Raw genomic sequence first — 14,163 nt, 5'->3', positions numbered from 1 at the left:
GTCTGAAACCAAATGGGAAATGCAATGGAGGGGGCTGGGGAAGTCTGAGTGTGTAAAGGGAGACCAGAGGTCACCACAGTAGTCCAAATGACAGAGGATTATAAGCAGTGTCAGTGAGAATGGAGAGGAGGATGAATTCATCCTTTGTTGGAGGTAAAATACACAGAATTGGTGACTGAATGAATGTAAGGGAGAAGACAGAAGAAAGAAAAATCAGGAAAAAGGACAGATTTCTAGTTTAACCAATGGCGGATGGTGATAATTGCTTATCTGGGATAAACAAAGGGGGTAGGTATCTACAACAGCAAAATTATGGAAATAAATAGCCCAAGTGTTCACTGATTGATGAATGGATAAAGAAGATGTGTTTTATATATATATATATATATATAATGGAAAATTAGCCATAAAAAAGAATGAATTTTTGCCATTTGCAACAAGATGGATGGAACTAGAGAATATAATGCTAAGTGAAATAAGTCAGAGAAAGACAAAGACCATATGACTTCACTCATATGTGGATTTTAAGAAACAGGATAACGAGCAAAGGGAAAAAGAAAAGAGACAGGCAAACCAAGAAACAGACTTGTAACTACAGAGAACGAACTGATGGTTACCAGAAGGGAGGTGGTTGGGGGTGATGTAGAGAACAAAGGCAAAAAAAATGTAGATGAAATTAAGTTTTCTGGGGCGCCTGGGTGGCTCAGTTGGTTAAGCCTCTGCCTTTGGCTCAGGTCATGACCCTGGAGCCCCAGGATCGAGCCCCACGTCAGGGTCCTTGCTTGGCGGGGAGTCCATTTCTCCCTCTGCCCCTTACCCCACTCATGCTCTCTCTCTCTCTTTCACATAAATAAATAAAATCTTAAAAAGAAAAATAAGTTTTCTTATAACCTGTAGCCCTTTGACAAATACTTGAGGCAGACAAACTATGACATTCCTCCAGGAACTCCCAATCTTAACGTCAATGCCTTGCTAGAGGAAAAACAACCTTAGCTTGATAATAGCTAGGCCTCCAGGATCCTGTAAGTCTTCTTTGACATAGGAAAATCCTTTTGGAAACTTCCTTTTGTCTTCACCTCCCCCAATTCCTAAGTATATGATCAACTGCTCTTCACAATCCCAGTGCAGCATTGTTTGCCCACGAGTCCTATCCCCGTACTATAATAAAACCACCTTTCTCCACCGAAAATGTTTCAAGAATTCTTTCTTTGCTGAACCCCACTTCAAATCACATCAGGGGGATGGGTGAAATAGATGATGGCGATTAAGGAGTACACTTGTGATGAGTACCGGGTGATGTATGGAAGTGCTCAGTCCCTATATTGTACACCTGAAACTAATATAACACTGTATATTAACTAACTGGAATTTAAATAAAAACTTAAAAAAAAAGGAGGTAGCTATGGGTAATAGAATTTATTTTTAATATCAAGGGGAGCTACCTGTGAGGTATGCACCTGCACACACAGGATATTTATTTCTAAATAAATTATCTCATTATTTGGGGTGTAACTGGCACAACCCAACTGCAGGTTAACAATGTGGATTAAAGTATTTAGAGGGGCGCCTGGGTGGCTCAGATGGTTAAGCGTCTGCCTTCGGCTCAGGTCATGATCCCAGGGTCCTGGGATCGAGCCCCGCATCTGGCTCCCTGCTCAGTGGGGAGCCTGCCTCTCCCTCTCCCACTCCCCCTGCTTGTGTTCCCTCTGTGTCTCTCTCTGTCAAATAAATAAATAAAATCTTAAAAAAAAAAAAATGTTTAAAGTATTTAGAAAATGTATGAAAAGTATTATTTTTTCATACATTCCTTAAGGGCTTTTTTGATATAAAACATTACAGGTAGCATGATCATAAAAAACTGGAGGAATAAAGAAAAGATTTGGAGGCACATATTAAAATAATAGCAAGGGGCGCCTAGGTAGCTTAGTTAAGCATCTGCCTTTCGCCTAGGTCATGATCCCAGAGTACAGGGATCGAGCCCTGCATCTGAGCCCTGCATCCGCCAGATGCCTGCTCAACGGGAAGTTTGCTTCTCCCTCTCCCACTCCCCCTGCTTGTGTTCCTGCTCTTGCTATCTCTCTGTCAAATCTTTAATAAAAAAACAAAAGTTCCCAACCCAACTAAAATTCCTTTTATCACCAAAATTTGCATATAATGCATTATTTTTATGCAAAGGAAATAAGGCTTGAGGCATTACCCTAGCCAGAAACATTTTGAAGGAGGGGGGGAAAAAGTATATGAAAGCTCATAAGAAGCCTATGGCCAATCATAACTGATTAAATGTGCCTTAACTTCTTTTTAGTGGCAAACTTTATCAAGTTGGTCACCCTCCACTACATTTGGCAAATGCTGGGGGGGTTAGGGCAATATCAAAATCAAGGCAGTACTCCCGAAACCAATATTACACTATACGTTAACTAATTAGAATTTAAACAAAAACTTAAGGGGCGCCTGGGTGGCTCAGTTGGTTAAGCATCTGCCTTTGGCTCAGGTCATGTTCCCAGGTCCTGGGATTGAGCCCCTCATGAGACTCCCTGCTTAGCAGGGGGTCTGCTTCTCCCTCTCCCTCTCGGTCCCTCTGCTTGTACTCTCTCTGTCAAATAAATAAGTAAAATCTTTTTTTTTTTTTTAAGATTTTATTTATTTATTTGAGAGAGAGAGAATGAGAGAGAGCACATGAGAGGGGGGAGGGTCAGAGGGAGAAGCAGACCCCCCGCTGAGCAGGGAGCCCGATGCGGGACTCGATCCAGGGACTCCAGGATCATGACCTGAGCCGAAGGCAGTCGCTTAACCAACTGAGCCACCCAGGCGTCCAATAAGTAAAATCTTTAAACAAAAACTTGAAACAATGACAACAACAACAAAAATCAAGGCAGGAGAGCAGCAGTTTTTCAAATTCCAAGAGCATTCAACCCCTGGAAAATTCTGGTTACTCCCCTTCTGCATAGCAGTTTGTCAAATCTCTCAGGAATGTTGCTGTAGGGCACACATCTCCCCCAACCCTCTGTGTCTTTGTCTTTATGTCTTCTCTCTTGCACATCTTTTTTAAAAAAGTGTTGGGTGGAAAGGGTAAGAGCCCATGCATGGGCTTTTTTAGCATGTATGATAAAAGATAAACCCCTCTTCACTAAATGCCCCTTTCCCCTCTCAATTACTAATCAGCCAACAACATTGACATAACTTCAGACAGTACTCTCCTGGGAGCAACTAGACACTGTTAAAAAAAAAAAAAAAGTCAGTAAACAATACAGACTTATGTCAGGATCTAAAAAGAATAAGCTTTGTGACGAAGCAAAATGGTTTCAAGTCCAGATGGCTTATAGGGGCTGTTTTGCCCCACTGTTCTGGAGAAAACAAATGAATACTTTGAAAAGGCAAGCACCCGAAGTTTCAAAAAAAAAAAGTCCCTAGAGACTGTTCCTAATTGGGAGTAAAGATGCAAGAGCCAAAAAAAGAAAAGCCCTTTATTAGTAACTTTGACTACAGTAGTTGTCTAAAAAATAATACCACCAAATAAAAGGCTGACAACTTATTAATGCTAAGTATCCCCACATTTACTCTGCAGAGTGGGAGAAGGAAAATATTGCATTACATTAGGTAATTATTATCAAATTCCATTTGATAATAATTAGTTCCATTAAATGTAATTGTTTTTCAATGTAGTATCTTTAAGAAATGAGAAACCATATATTTTTTAAAGTTTTTAATTTATTTATTTAGCTAATCTCTATACCCACGGTGGGGCTCAAACTCACAAACCCAAGATCAAAAGTCGCATGCTCTTCCAACTGAGCCAGCCAGGAACCCCAAGAGGATAGACCATATTAAACAATACCCAAAGGATATGATTTCCCCCTCCAATCCAAAATGTGGAAAATTTTCAAAATACAAATGGTCCAGTTTCTTCAAAACTCATTAGCAAGGGGGAAAAAATGGAGAGCTGTTAGAGATTAAGAGAAATTTAAGAAACATTAACCAATGTAAATATGTGAACCATCTTATTTGATCCTGTTTAAGACAACCAACTAGGGGTGCCTGGCTGGCTCAGTCTCAGTAGGTAGAGCATGCAGCTCCTGATCTCGGGGGCAGGGGGGGGGGGGTCATGAGTTCAAGCCCCGTACTGGGCATAGAACTTACTGGGGGAAAAAAAAAAAAGGTGGGGCATACAAGTGGCCCAGTTGGATGCACTAGTAAAAGTGAGTAACATCCCTAATACATCCCCAGTGCCATCCCAGAGGAGCCAGGTGGCCCTCCTGTCTACCCACACAGAAGACAAGAAATCTGTTTTCTGAATAGACTCAGTAAGAGATTCTATTTTTTTTAAGATTTAATTAATTCATTTGAGAGAGAGAGCAGGCGTGTGAGCACAAGTGCAGAGGGGAGGGGCAGAGGGAGAAGGAGAAGACACCCCACAGAGCAGGAACCCCAAGTAGGGGCTCAATCCCAGGGCCCGGAGATCATGACCTGAGCTGAAGGCAGATGCTTAACCATCTGAGCCACCCACCCAGGCACCCCTCAATAAGAGAGATTCTACACAAGGGAATACCCCTAACAAATAGGTGCTAAATGAAAAGAAAAGAATTAAGTGAAAATCTATATACCAAGAAGCAACACTGATAGCCCCCTTTCCATTCTGGCCCTCACCCAGATTCTCATAATGACTAGGCTTATCTACCACTCCACTCCCCATGACATTATCTTTCCTTGGCAAAACTCAAATGCCTCTGAGCAAAAAGACCATGGGATACTGAAATCTGGGTTCCCAATTGGCAATAAACTGCTTCCAGGCACACAAAGCTTCTGGCCCTCCTTTTTTTAGTGCCTCATGCTTAAAACATGAAGGGATAATTACTGGTTATCAGGCACGTGAAGCTCCAACCTGAAAGAGACCAAAACTACCAGGAAGAAAATGGGACTCTGAGGAAACAGACAAAACAGGAACAAATGAAAACTATAATTAATATAGTCAAAGACCAAAGAAAAGTCATTACATCCATGAAATCAGAACAGTATGCTATTTTTAGAAAGAGGTGGGGGTAGGGGAAGAGCAAGAAGAAGGAAGAGCTCCTGGAAATTACGAAAGTATGAACTGAATAATATAGCACTTATCCTATCTTTCTTGCACAAACTATACCTTAGGGTAATCAAACAGTTGATGAGGGAGAGGTTCTCTTTTATAAGAAAATTAGGTAAAAAATGCTGAAGGAATAACTAAGTTACAATAGCACCATTTCTCAATCCTTAATGAAATAATAGGGAATATCCAGTCACCATTCAGATTTTCCTGGCTGTCTCATAAATGTTCATAGCCAGGATGCAAACAAAGTCCCTATGTTGCTTTTGGATGATACATCTCTTAGGTCTAATTTAAAGTACAGATTCCCATGTTAGCTTCAGCAGCACATATACTAAAATTAGGACATACAGAGAAGATTAGCATGGCCTCAGCACAAGGATGACACACAAATTTGTGAAGCATTCCAAATTTTTATATTTACTGTACTGGAATTAAAATTTCTAAAAATAATTAAGTATAGGTTCTCCAGTCCTTTTCCCCCAATGGTCTGTTATAGCCGTTGATGATCATATAAGGGAATACTATAAAGCCATTGTAAAGAATAATTTAGATCTATCCAGACAGACACAGGTTGTTGCCAGTTATGAGTAAATGAAACTGAACAGGCAATTCACAGAAAAGGCAAGCAGATCACCAATAAATATAAGAAAATATACTCAACCAGAGTAGTGATCTGAGAAAAACAAATTTAAAGGTTGTTTCACAAATATCAGATTAGAAACTAAAGCCAAAAAGTCTGAGAGTGTCAAGTGTGGGCAAGATACAGGGAGGGGCGCCTGGGTGGCTCAGTTGGTTAAGCATCTGACTTCAGTTCAGGTCATGATCTCGGGGTCCTGGGATTGAGCTCATGGGTCAGGCTCCTGCTCAGGGAAAAGTTTGCTTCTTCCTCTCCCTCTGCTACTGCCCCCTCTTCCCCCCTCCCCGGGGCGGGGGGGAAGAGGGGGTAAGGCTCTTGCTCTCTAAAATAAATCTTTAAAAAAAAAAGTGAGGTTTCTCTAATAGGCAGGATTCTAGAAGTATTTCTATAATGCTTTGATTCTGTTTTGTTTATCACAAAGAGCATGTATTGCATTTATTAACAGGAAAAGTAAATAAAAACAAAAAAAACCTTTAGACAAAATAGCCAAACAAGTACAACACATGTGAATTTTACTCACACACACAAAAAGAATTACTCATTGCCCAAACTGTCATCCATAACTGTATAAATGTAATTGAACATGACCATTTATTCCACATGAGCTACACTATTCTTGCGCCTGTATATTTCATATTCCTTTTAGCCCTTGTGACGGACTACCACAGCACACAGAGAACATTCATTTTCTACTGTCTTACCCCAAGAAACAAGAATCGAAACTCATTGGCCTATGACAGAGACTATCAAGCAGGAATTGATTACCATACTGATAAAACCAGAAACGGTATAGCACTCTAAAGTTTACCAGACCAGCCAAGTAATTCTTTACTGACTCACAGTTTTGTGCTTCTGTAGGTATGTGATCAATATTTTACATTTCTGAGTTAATTAATTTACACATCTTAAAACCTGACACTGTGACTTATTTCAACACTTGACTATTTTAAAAATGTTTATATTACTAAGAAAATTCAGAAAATGTTATCCTGAAAAGAAGTCTATAGTACTGAAGAAAATCTAAAAATTATCTACAAAGAAAAAAACAGGGAGGGGCACCTGGGTGGCTCAGTAAATTAAACATCTGACTTAGGTCAGGTTATGATATCAGAGTCCTGGGACTGAACCCCACTGTTGGACTGCCCGCTCAGTGGGGAGTCTGATTCTCCCTCCCCTTCTCTGTCTGCCCCTCCCTCCATTCATGCTCTCTTCTCTCTCTAGCTCTCTCTCAAATGAATAAATAAAATCTTAAAAAAAAAAAAACCAACAACAGTGGATAATTTTTCTTTTCAGTTGTTTTCTGTGTCTTGTTTTTTAATGGTATTGGGAATTTTCAAACATGCATAATGGAGGAGAGAACAGTATAATAAACCCCTATATACCATCACCTAATTTCAACAATTATCAGCACATGGCACATCCTGTTTTGTCTATATTCTTCCTCTTTTCCCCCAACAAACCTCAGCATCATAAGATTTCACTACAAATACTTTAGTATGAATTAAAGACACATTTTATGGCTTTGACTGAAGATCATCAATGGCTTCCTGCTACAACACAAGTGTAGACTTCTAAACTCTACCTTAGCCCATAAGGCCCAGTGAGTGAGCAGCTCCTCCATGATTCTCCTACCTCATCCCCTCCCTTTCCTCTACATTGGCTGACTCCTGATTTTAAATTGTTTCCTACCTCAGAGCCTCATTTCCTTTGTCTAGGACACTCTCCTTTGATGGTCTCTTCCTCATCCTTCATATCATAACTGAAATGTTATGTCCCCTGTGGCCTTCCCTAACCATCCTACCAAGGAGGGGATATGGTCATTATTTTAGCTTTTCACATATAGTTTTAATTTTAGGTGTACACATATGCCTTTTTTAAAAATTAATTTTATACTATTCAAACTTTAGTTATAAAATTAGACTTGTGTCTTGTTATTTCCAGATGTTACACACACACACACACACAGACCTAAAAATATATCTGAACAGCACTGGCTTATCTAAATAGTTACAGAAAAAGCACTTGAAAAAATTCAGCATCTCTTCATAATGAAAAAATGAAATGTAGAGAAAACTCTACAAACAAGGAATAGAAAGGAACTCCCTCAAAAAGCATCTACAAAACCCCACAACTACCTCATATTTCATGGGTAAAGACTGAATGCTTTCCCCATAAGATCAGAAACAAGACAAAAATTTTACTCTTGCCAGTTCTATTCCATATTGTACCAGGAGGTTCTAATTAGGGTATTTAGGCAGGAAAATTAAATAAAAGGCATCCAGATTGTAGAAACAGAAGTAAAACTACCTCTATTTGCAGATGACATGATAATGTATATTTAAAAATCTATTAGAATAAATAAGTTCAGGGCGCCTGGGTGGCTCAGATGGTTAAGCGTCTGCCTTCGGCTCAGGTAGTGATCCCAGCGTCCTGGGATCGAGTCCCGCATCGGGCTCCCTGCTCCTTGGGAGCCTGCTTCTCCCTCTGCCTCTCTCTCTCTCTCTCGGTCTCTCACGAATAAATAAATAAAATCTTTAAAAAAAAAAAAAAAGAATAAATAAGTTCAGCAGGATACAAGATCAATATACAAAAAATTAAGTGTCTTTCGAGGGGCACCTGGGTGGCTCAGTCGTTGAATGTCTGCCTTCAGCTCAGGTCATGATCCCGGGGTCCTGGGATCGAGCCCTGCATCTGGCTCCCTGCTCAGTGGGAAGCCTGCTTCTCCGTCTCCCACTCTCCCTGCTTGTGTTCCCTCTCTCGCTGTGTCTCTCTCTGTCAAATAAATAAATAAAATCTTTAAAAAAAAAAAAAGTGTATTTCTAAACATTTGCAATGATCAGAAAATTAAGGGGCTCCTGCTTTGCTCAGTCAGTAGAGCATGCTACTCTTGATCTTGGGGTCATGAGTTCAAGCCCCACATTGTGGGTAGAGTTTACCTTAAGAATAGTAATTAGGGGGAAAAAAGAATAATTAGGGGTACCTGGGTGGCTCAGTCGGTTAGGCATCCAACTCCTGATTTTGGCTCAGGTCATCATCTTGGGGCCCTGGGATTGAGCCCCATGTCAGGTTCCATGCTCCGAGGGGAGTCTGCTTCTCTCCTTCCTCTCCTCTGCCCCTCTCCTGGCTTGCACACCTGTGTACACATGCACTCTCTCTCTCTCAAATAAATAAATAAAATAAATCTTTTTTTTTTTTAAAGAATAACTCGGGGTGCCTGCTTGACTCAGTTGGTTAACTGTCTGCCTTGGGCTCAGGTGATGATCCTGGGGTCCTAGGATCAAGTCCCACGTCAGGCTCCCTGCTCAGCGTGGACTACGCTTCTGCCTCTCCCTCTGCCCCTCCCCCCTGTTCATGGTCTCTCTCTCTCTCACATAAATAAAATCTTTTAAAAAAATAAAAAATTTAAAAATAAAAAAATAACTTTTTGGGGGCGCCTGGGTGGCTCAGTTGTTAAGCGTCTGCCTTCGGCTCAGGTCATGATCCCAGGGTCCTGGGATCGAGCCCCGCATCGGGCTCCCTGCTCAGCAGGAAGCCTGCTTCTCCCTCTCCCACTCCCCCTGCTTGTGTTCTCTCTCTCGCTGTCTCTCTCTCTGTCAAATAAATAAATAAAATCTTTTTTAAAAAATAAATAAATAACTTTTTTTTGCAGTAAAGGAAACAAATCCATTTACAAAAGCATCAAAAAGAACTAAATGCCTAAAAGTAAATTTAACAAAAGAAATGCAAAACTTTTATTGGCAACAACAAAACATTGTTGAAAGAAACTAAAAAACTAAATAAATGGAAAGCATCATGTTCATGGAACAGGAGACCTAATATTGGTAAGATGGCAATACTCTCCAAACTGATCTACAAATTAAACAAAATCCCTATGGAAACCCAAGAGAGCTTCTTTGCAGAAATTGACAAACTGATCCTAAAAATCATATGGAAATTCTAGGGACCCAGAATGACCAAAATAATCTTAAAAAAAGAGGAACAATAACAATAAAAAATTAAAAAAAAAAAAAAGAAGAAGAACAAAGTTGGAGGACATATTCCTCAAATTCAAAACTTATTACAAAACAACAGTAATCACAACAGGGTAGTACTGGCTTAGGATAGATATATAGATCAAAAGAATACAACTGAGAGTCCAGAAAGAAACCCTCAGATTTACAGTCAATTAAATTTCAACAAGGGTATCAAGATAATTCACTGGGAAAAGAATGGTCTCATCAGCAAATGCTACTGGGACAACTGGATATCCACATGCAAAGGAATTAATTTGGACTCCATATGTTAAAAACAACTCAAAATGGGTCAAACACCTAAATCTAAGACCTAAAACTATAACACTCTGAGAAGAAATCGTAGGTGTAAAATTCTTATAACATCGATCTAGGCAATGGTTTCTTCTATATACACAAAGAGCACAGGCAATAAAAGAAACAAATAGATAAAACTGGACTTCAACAAAATTAAAAACTTTTGTGTTTCAAAGGACATTATCAAGAAAGTAAAAAGGGGGGGGGGGGGCGCCTGGGTGGCTCAGTCGTTAAGCCTCTGCCTTCAGTTCGGGTCATGGTCACAGGGTCCTGGGATCAAGCCCTGCATCAGGCTTCCTGCTCGGCGGGAAGCCTGCTTCTCCCTCTCCCTCTCCCCCTGCTTGTGTTCCCTCTCTGGCTGTGTCTCTGTCAAATAAATAAATAAAATCTTAAAAAGAAAAAAAAGAAAGTATAAAGGTGGGGGGACTTGGCTGAGTCAGTCGGTAGAGCATGTGTCTCTTGATTTTGGGGTCATGAGTTCAAGCCCCACATTGGGTGTAGAAACTACTTAAAAAAAAAAAAGAAAGTAAAAAGACAACACACAGAATGGGAGAACATATTAGCAAGTCATATATCTGATAAGAGACTTGTATATACATATACAAGGGCAATACTTAAGGGTAAAAGAACTAAATGCCTAGAAGTAAATTTAACAAAAGAAATGCAAAACTTTTAGGGGCGCCTGGGTGGCTCATTCATTAAGCGTCTGCCTTCGGCTCAGGTCATGGTCCCAGGGTCCTGGGATCGATCGGGCTCCCTGCTCGGCAGGAAGCCTGCTTCTCCCTCTCCCTCTCCCCCTGCTTGTGTTCCTCCTCTCGCTGTATCTCTCTCTGTCAAATAAATAAAATCTTAAAAAAAAAAAAAAAAAAGCAAAACTTTTACTCTGACAACAACAAAACATTGTTATACTAAATAAATGGAAAGCATCAGGTTCATGGATCAGGAGACCTACAAGGGAGTATACAAGGAGAGCCACCCAGGAGGCCCTACGCTATGTATATTTTACCACAATAAAAATTTTAAGGAATGGGGCGCCTGGGTGGCTCAGTGGTTAAGCATCTGCCTTCGGCTCAGGTCATGATTCCTGGGTCCTGGGATCGAGCCCCACATCGGGCTCCCTGCTCAGCAGGAAGCCTGCTTCTCCCTCTCCCACTCCCTCTGCTTGTGTTCCCTCTCTTGCTGTGTCTCTCTCTGTCAAATAAATAAATAAAATCTTTAAAAAAAAAATTTTTTTAAGGAAAAAAATATGTTGACAACTAAATAAAGTGCAATTTTCACAGGAATAAAAAATCAAGTTACCTGAATTAAAATAAATGCAGTCTGTTAGGGGAATGAAAATGTTCAAGGTCAACAATATTAATACTATCAGTTGACAGTATCACTAAGAAATGAAGTAGTCTTCATAACCATATTTTTAAGAGAATCTGAAGAACCAAAACAATTTTATCACATGTTTTAATTCAAAATGTTTCTAGAATTTCATACACACCTACCTCCTTAAAAGAGAGCATAACAAATAAAATGTAACCTCATGTTGGGAAGAAGCATCATTATGAATCACCGTGAAGCACAATTATAAGCCATACTGTATTACAGTATGTGATGCCTTCAAGAAATTTGAAAATACTGTCCCTTACTTTCTGACACCTGATTATCTGTTCAACCTCAATTCTTGCCACTCCCCTATGTGGCAGAAGTACTAGTACATTATCAAAGAACATATGGAAAATTAATATTTACTACTTAAATATAGGAAAAATAAATGTCATGTTTTTGTAGTTTTCTGAATAGTCACACACTATCAAACCCTTCATACTTTGGATTTGTGACATATAACCCAGTTAAATGCCACCCTGTCTCTATGAACTTATTCCTATATATAGCATCTTGTATATACAATACTTGTTTAAAATACTTACATAAAGGGGCACCTGAGTGGCTCAACCATTAAGCGCGTCAGCCTTCGACTCAGGTCATGATCCCAGGGTCCTGGGATGGAGCCCCACGTCCAGCTCCCTGCTCAGCAGGAAGCCTGCTTCTCCCTCTCACATACTCCCTGGCTTGTGTTCCCTCTCTCACTATCTCTTTCTCTCTGTCAAATAAATAAAATCTTTAAAAAAAATAAAATAAAATAAAAATACTTACATAAAGCTGCCCTAGTTATTTACATTAGCCTCCCCCCACTAGACTATGAGCTCCTCAAGAGCAATACCCTGGACTATTCATTCTTGTACCTCTGGTCTGGACACAGAGTGCTTAATTAACATCTGTTTTATAAATAAATAAATGAGATGGATAGATAGGTAGATATCAGAAATACAGGTAACATTTAGTACTTATTAGCCAAATGCCTGGGGCTTTGAAAAGCTCATTTTTCTTGTATAATCCTCACAACAACCTTACTAAGGTTGTTACTATTATTATCCCTACTTATAATTAAGAAATTGAGGTTTCGGGGCGCCTGGGTGGCTCACTCAGTTGGGCATCTGCCTTTGGCTCAGGTCATGATCCCAGGGTCCTGGGATCAAGCCCCCGCATTGGGCTCCCTGCTCCGCGGGAAACCTCCTTCTCCTTCTCCTCCTCTCCCTATTTGTGCTTGCGCTCTCTCTCTGTCAAATAAGCAAAACCTTCAAAAAGAAAAAAAAGAAATTGAGGTTTGGCATTAAGAAACCTGTCCATGATTTCAAAGCTAGGAAGTAATAGAGCCAGGACTTGAACTAAGGCAATCTGACCCTATTGCCCTTGCCCTTTGACACTGCACTGCCCTTAGCCACTTTTTATAATTTTCAGTATCCTGCTTCAGAGATACCTGCCATTTGTTATATATAAGTACTTATCTCTAATAGATACTCTCTTAATTTGTTGTTTATAACCTGTTGAGGGCTAAGAAACTATTTTACTTAAAATACCGATACTTGGGGCATCTAGGTGGCTGAGTCGGTTAAGTGTATTCAGCTCAGGTTATGATCCCTGGGATGGAGCCCTGCACTGGGCTGCCTGCTCAGCAGGGAGTCTGCTTCTCCCTCTCCCAATCCCCCTGGCTTGTGCTTTCCCTGTCAAATAAATGAACAGAATCTTAAAAATAAAACAAAAACACACTTTCAAGTAAAAAGTAAAAAATAAAAATAAATAAAATAAAATAAAATAAAGGATACTGGGGCACCTGAGTGGCTCAGTCATTTAAGCATCTGCCTTCAGCTCAGGTCATGATCCCAGCATCCTGGGTCGAGCCCCGCATCAGTGCTTCTCCCTCTCCCTCTGCCTGCCGCTCCCCCTGTTTGTGCTCTCTCTGTGTATCAAATAAATAAAATCTTTCATAAATAAATAAATACATACATAAATAAGGATACTGGGTGGCTCAGTCGGTTAGTTGGTTAGCCATCAGACTTTTTTTTTTTAAGATTTTATTTATGTATTTGACAGAGAGACAGTGAGAGAGGGAACACAAGCAGGGGGAGTGGGAGAGAGAGAAGCAGGCTTCCCACAGAGCAGGGAGCCGATGCGGGGCTCCATCCCAGGACCCAGGGATCATGCATACCCAAACTGAAGGCAGACGCTCAATGCTCGATCTCTTAACCAACGGAGCCACCCAGGCACCCCAGCATCTGACTCTTGGTTTCACCTCAGGTCATGATCTCAGGGTCCTGAGATCTAGCCTCACATCAGGCTCCATGCTGGGCACAGAGCCCCCTTTGGGATGCTCTCTCTCCCTCTCCCCCTGCTCCTCACAGGCACACATTCTCTTAAATTAGAATAGAATAGAACAGAACAGAATAGAATAGCATAAGGATACTATGAATAAGTGCTTTGCCTTTAAATGTTTATTCAGTAGGCCAAGATCATGAACTTTACTACACAAAATTTGAGACATTCATTTTACCTCTTCAGAAATCTTTGCTCGCTTCCTGGCCCTCAGCTAGCTTAGAGGTAGTTAACACTGAGTAAATTACTGGATGAATTCCTATCCCAGCACAAAAATATTCTTTAAAGAGTTAAAACTAACAGAGCCACAAATAAGTGGGTAATCTCTGTTAAATGTTTCCCAAATCACATCAAACAAGTTCAAGTAGACTATTTTCATAGTAGAACCATAGACAAACAATAGCCTTTTTAAAAAGTTACCCTTCTGGTTTTACAAAAGC

The 14,163-nt window shown here is 40.2% G+C and overlaps 1 protein-coding gene, 1 long non-coding RNA gene and 1 other non-coding gene across 4 annotated transcripts in view; 1 reads left to right on the top strand and 2 right to left on the bottom strand.

Moving 5' to 3' along the window:
• SPAG9 (sperm associated antigen 9) overlaps positions 1-14,163 on the bottom strand; it is a 139,522-nt gene that overhangs the window by 112,730 nt on the left and 12,629 nt on the right. The window lies entirely within an intron of this gene.
• On the bottom strand, positions 431-13,421 carry LOC135362913 (uncharacterized). The gene is made up of 2 exons (XR_010408356.1): positions 8,695-13,421; positions 431-8,486 (listed from the first exon to the last, which is right to left on the bottom strand). It is a non-coding gene; the product is annotated as an uncharacterized LOC135362913 (long non-coding RNA).
• Positions 5,385-5,490, top strand: LOC123854858 (U6 spliceosomal RNA). The gene has a single exon (XR_006793408.1). It is a non-coding gene; the product is annotated as a U6 spliceosomal RNA (small nuclear RNA).

The sequence above is a fragment of the Mirounga angustirostris genome, unplaced genomic scaffold (assembly GCF_029215605.1).
Source record: "Mirounga angustirostris isolate CCGP_5_RB_7025 unplaced genomic scaffold, mMirAng1.0.hap1 SCAF_17, whole genome shotgun sequence".
Taxonomy (NCBI): Eukaryota; Metazoa; Chordata; class Mammalia; order Carnivora; family Phocidae; genus Mirounga; species Mirounga angustirostris.
This window is presented reverse-complemented; position numbering and strand designations above follow the sequence as displayed.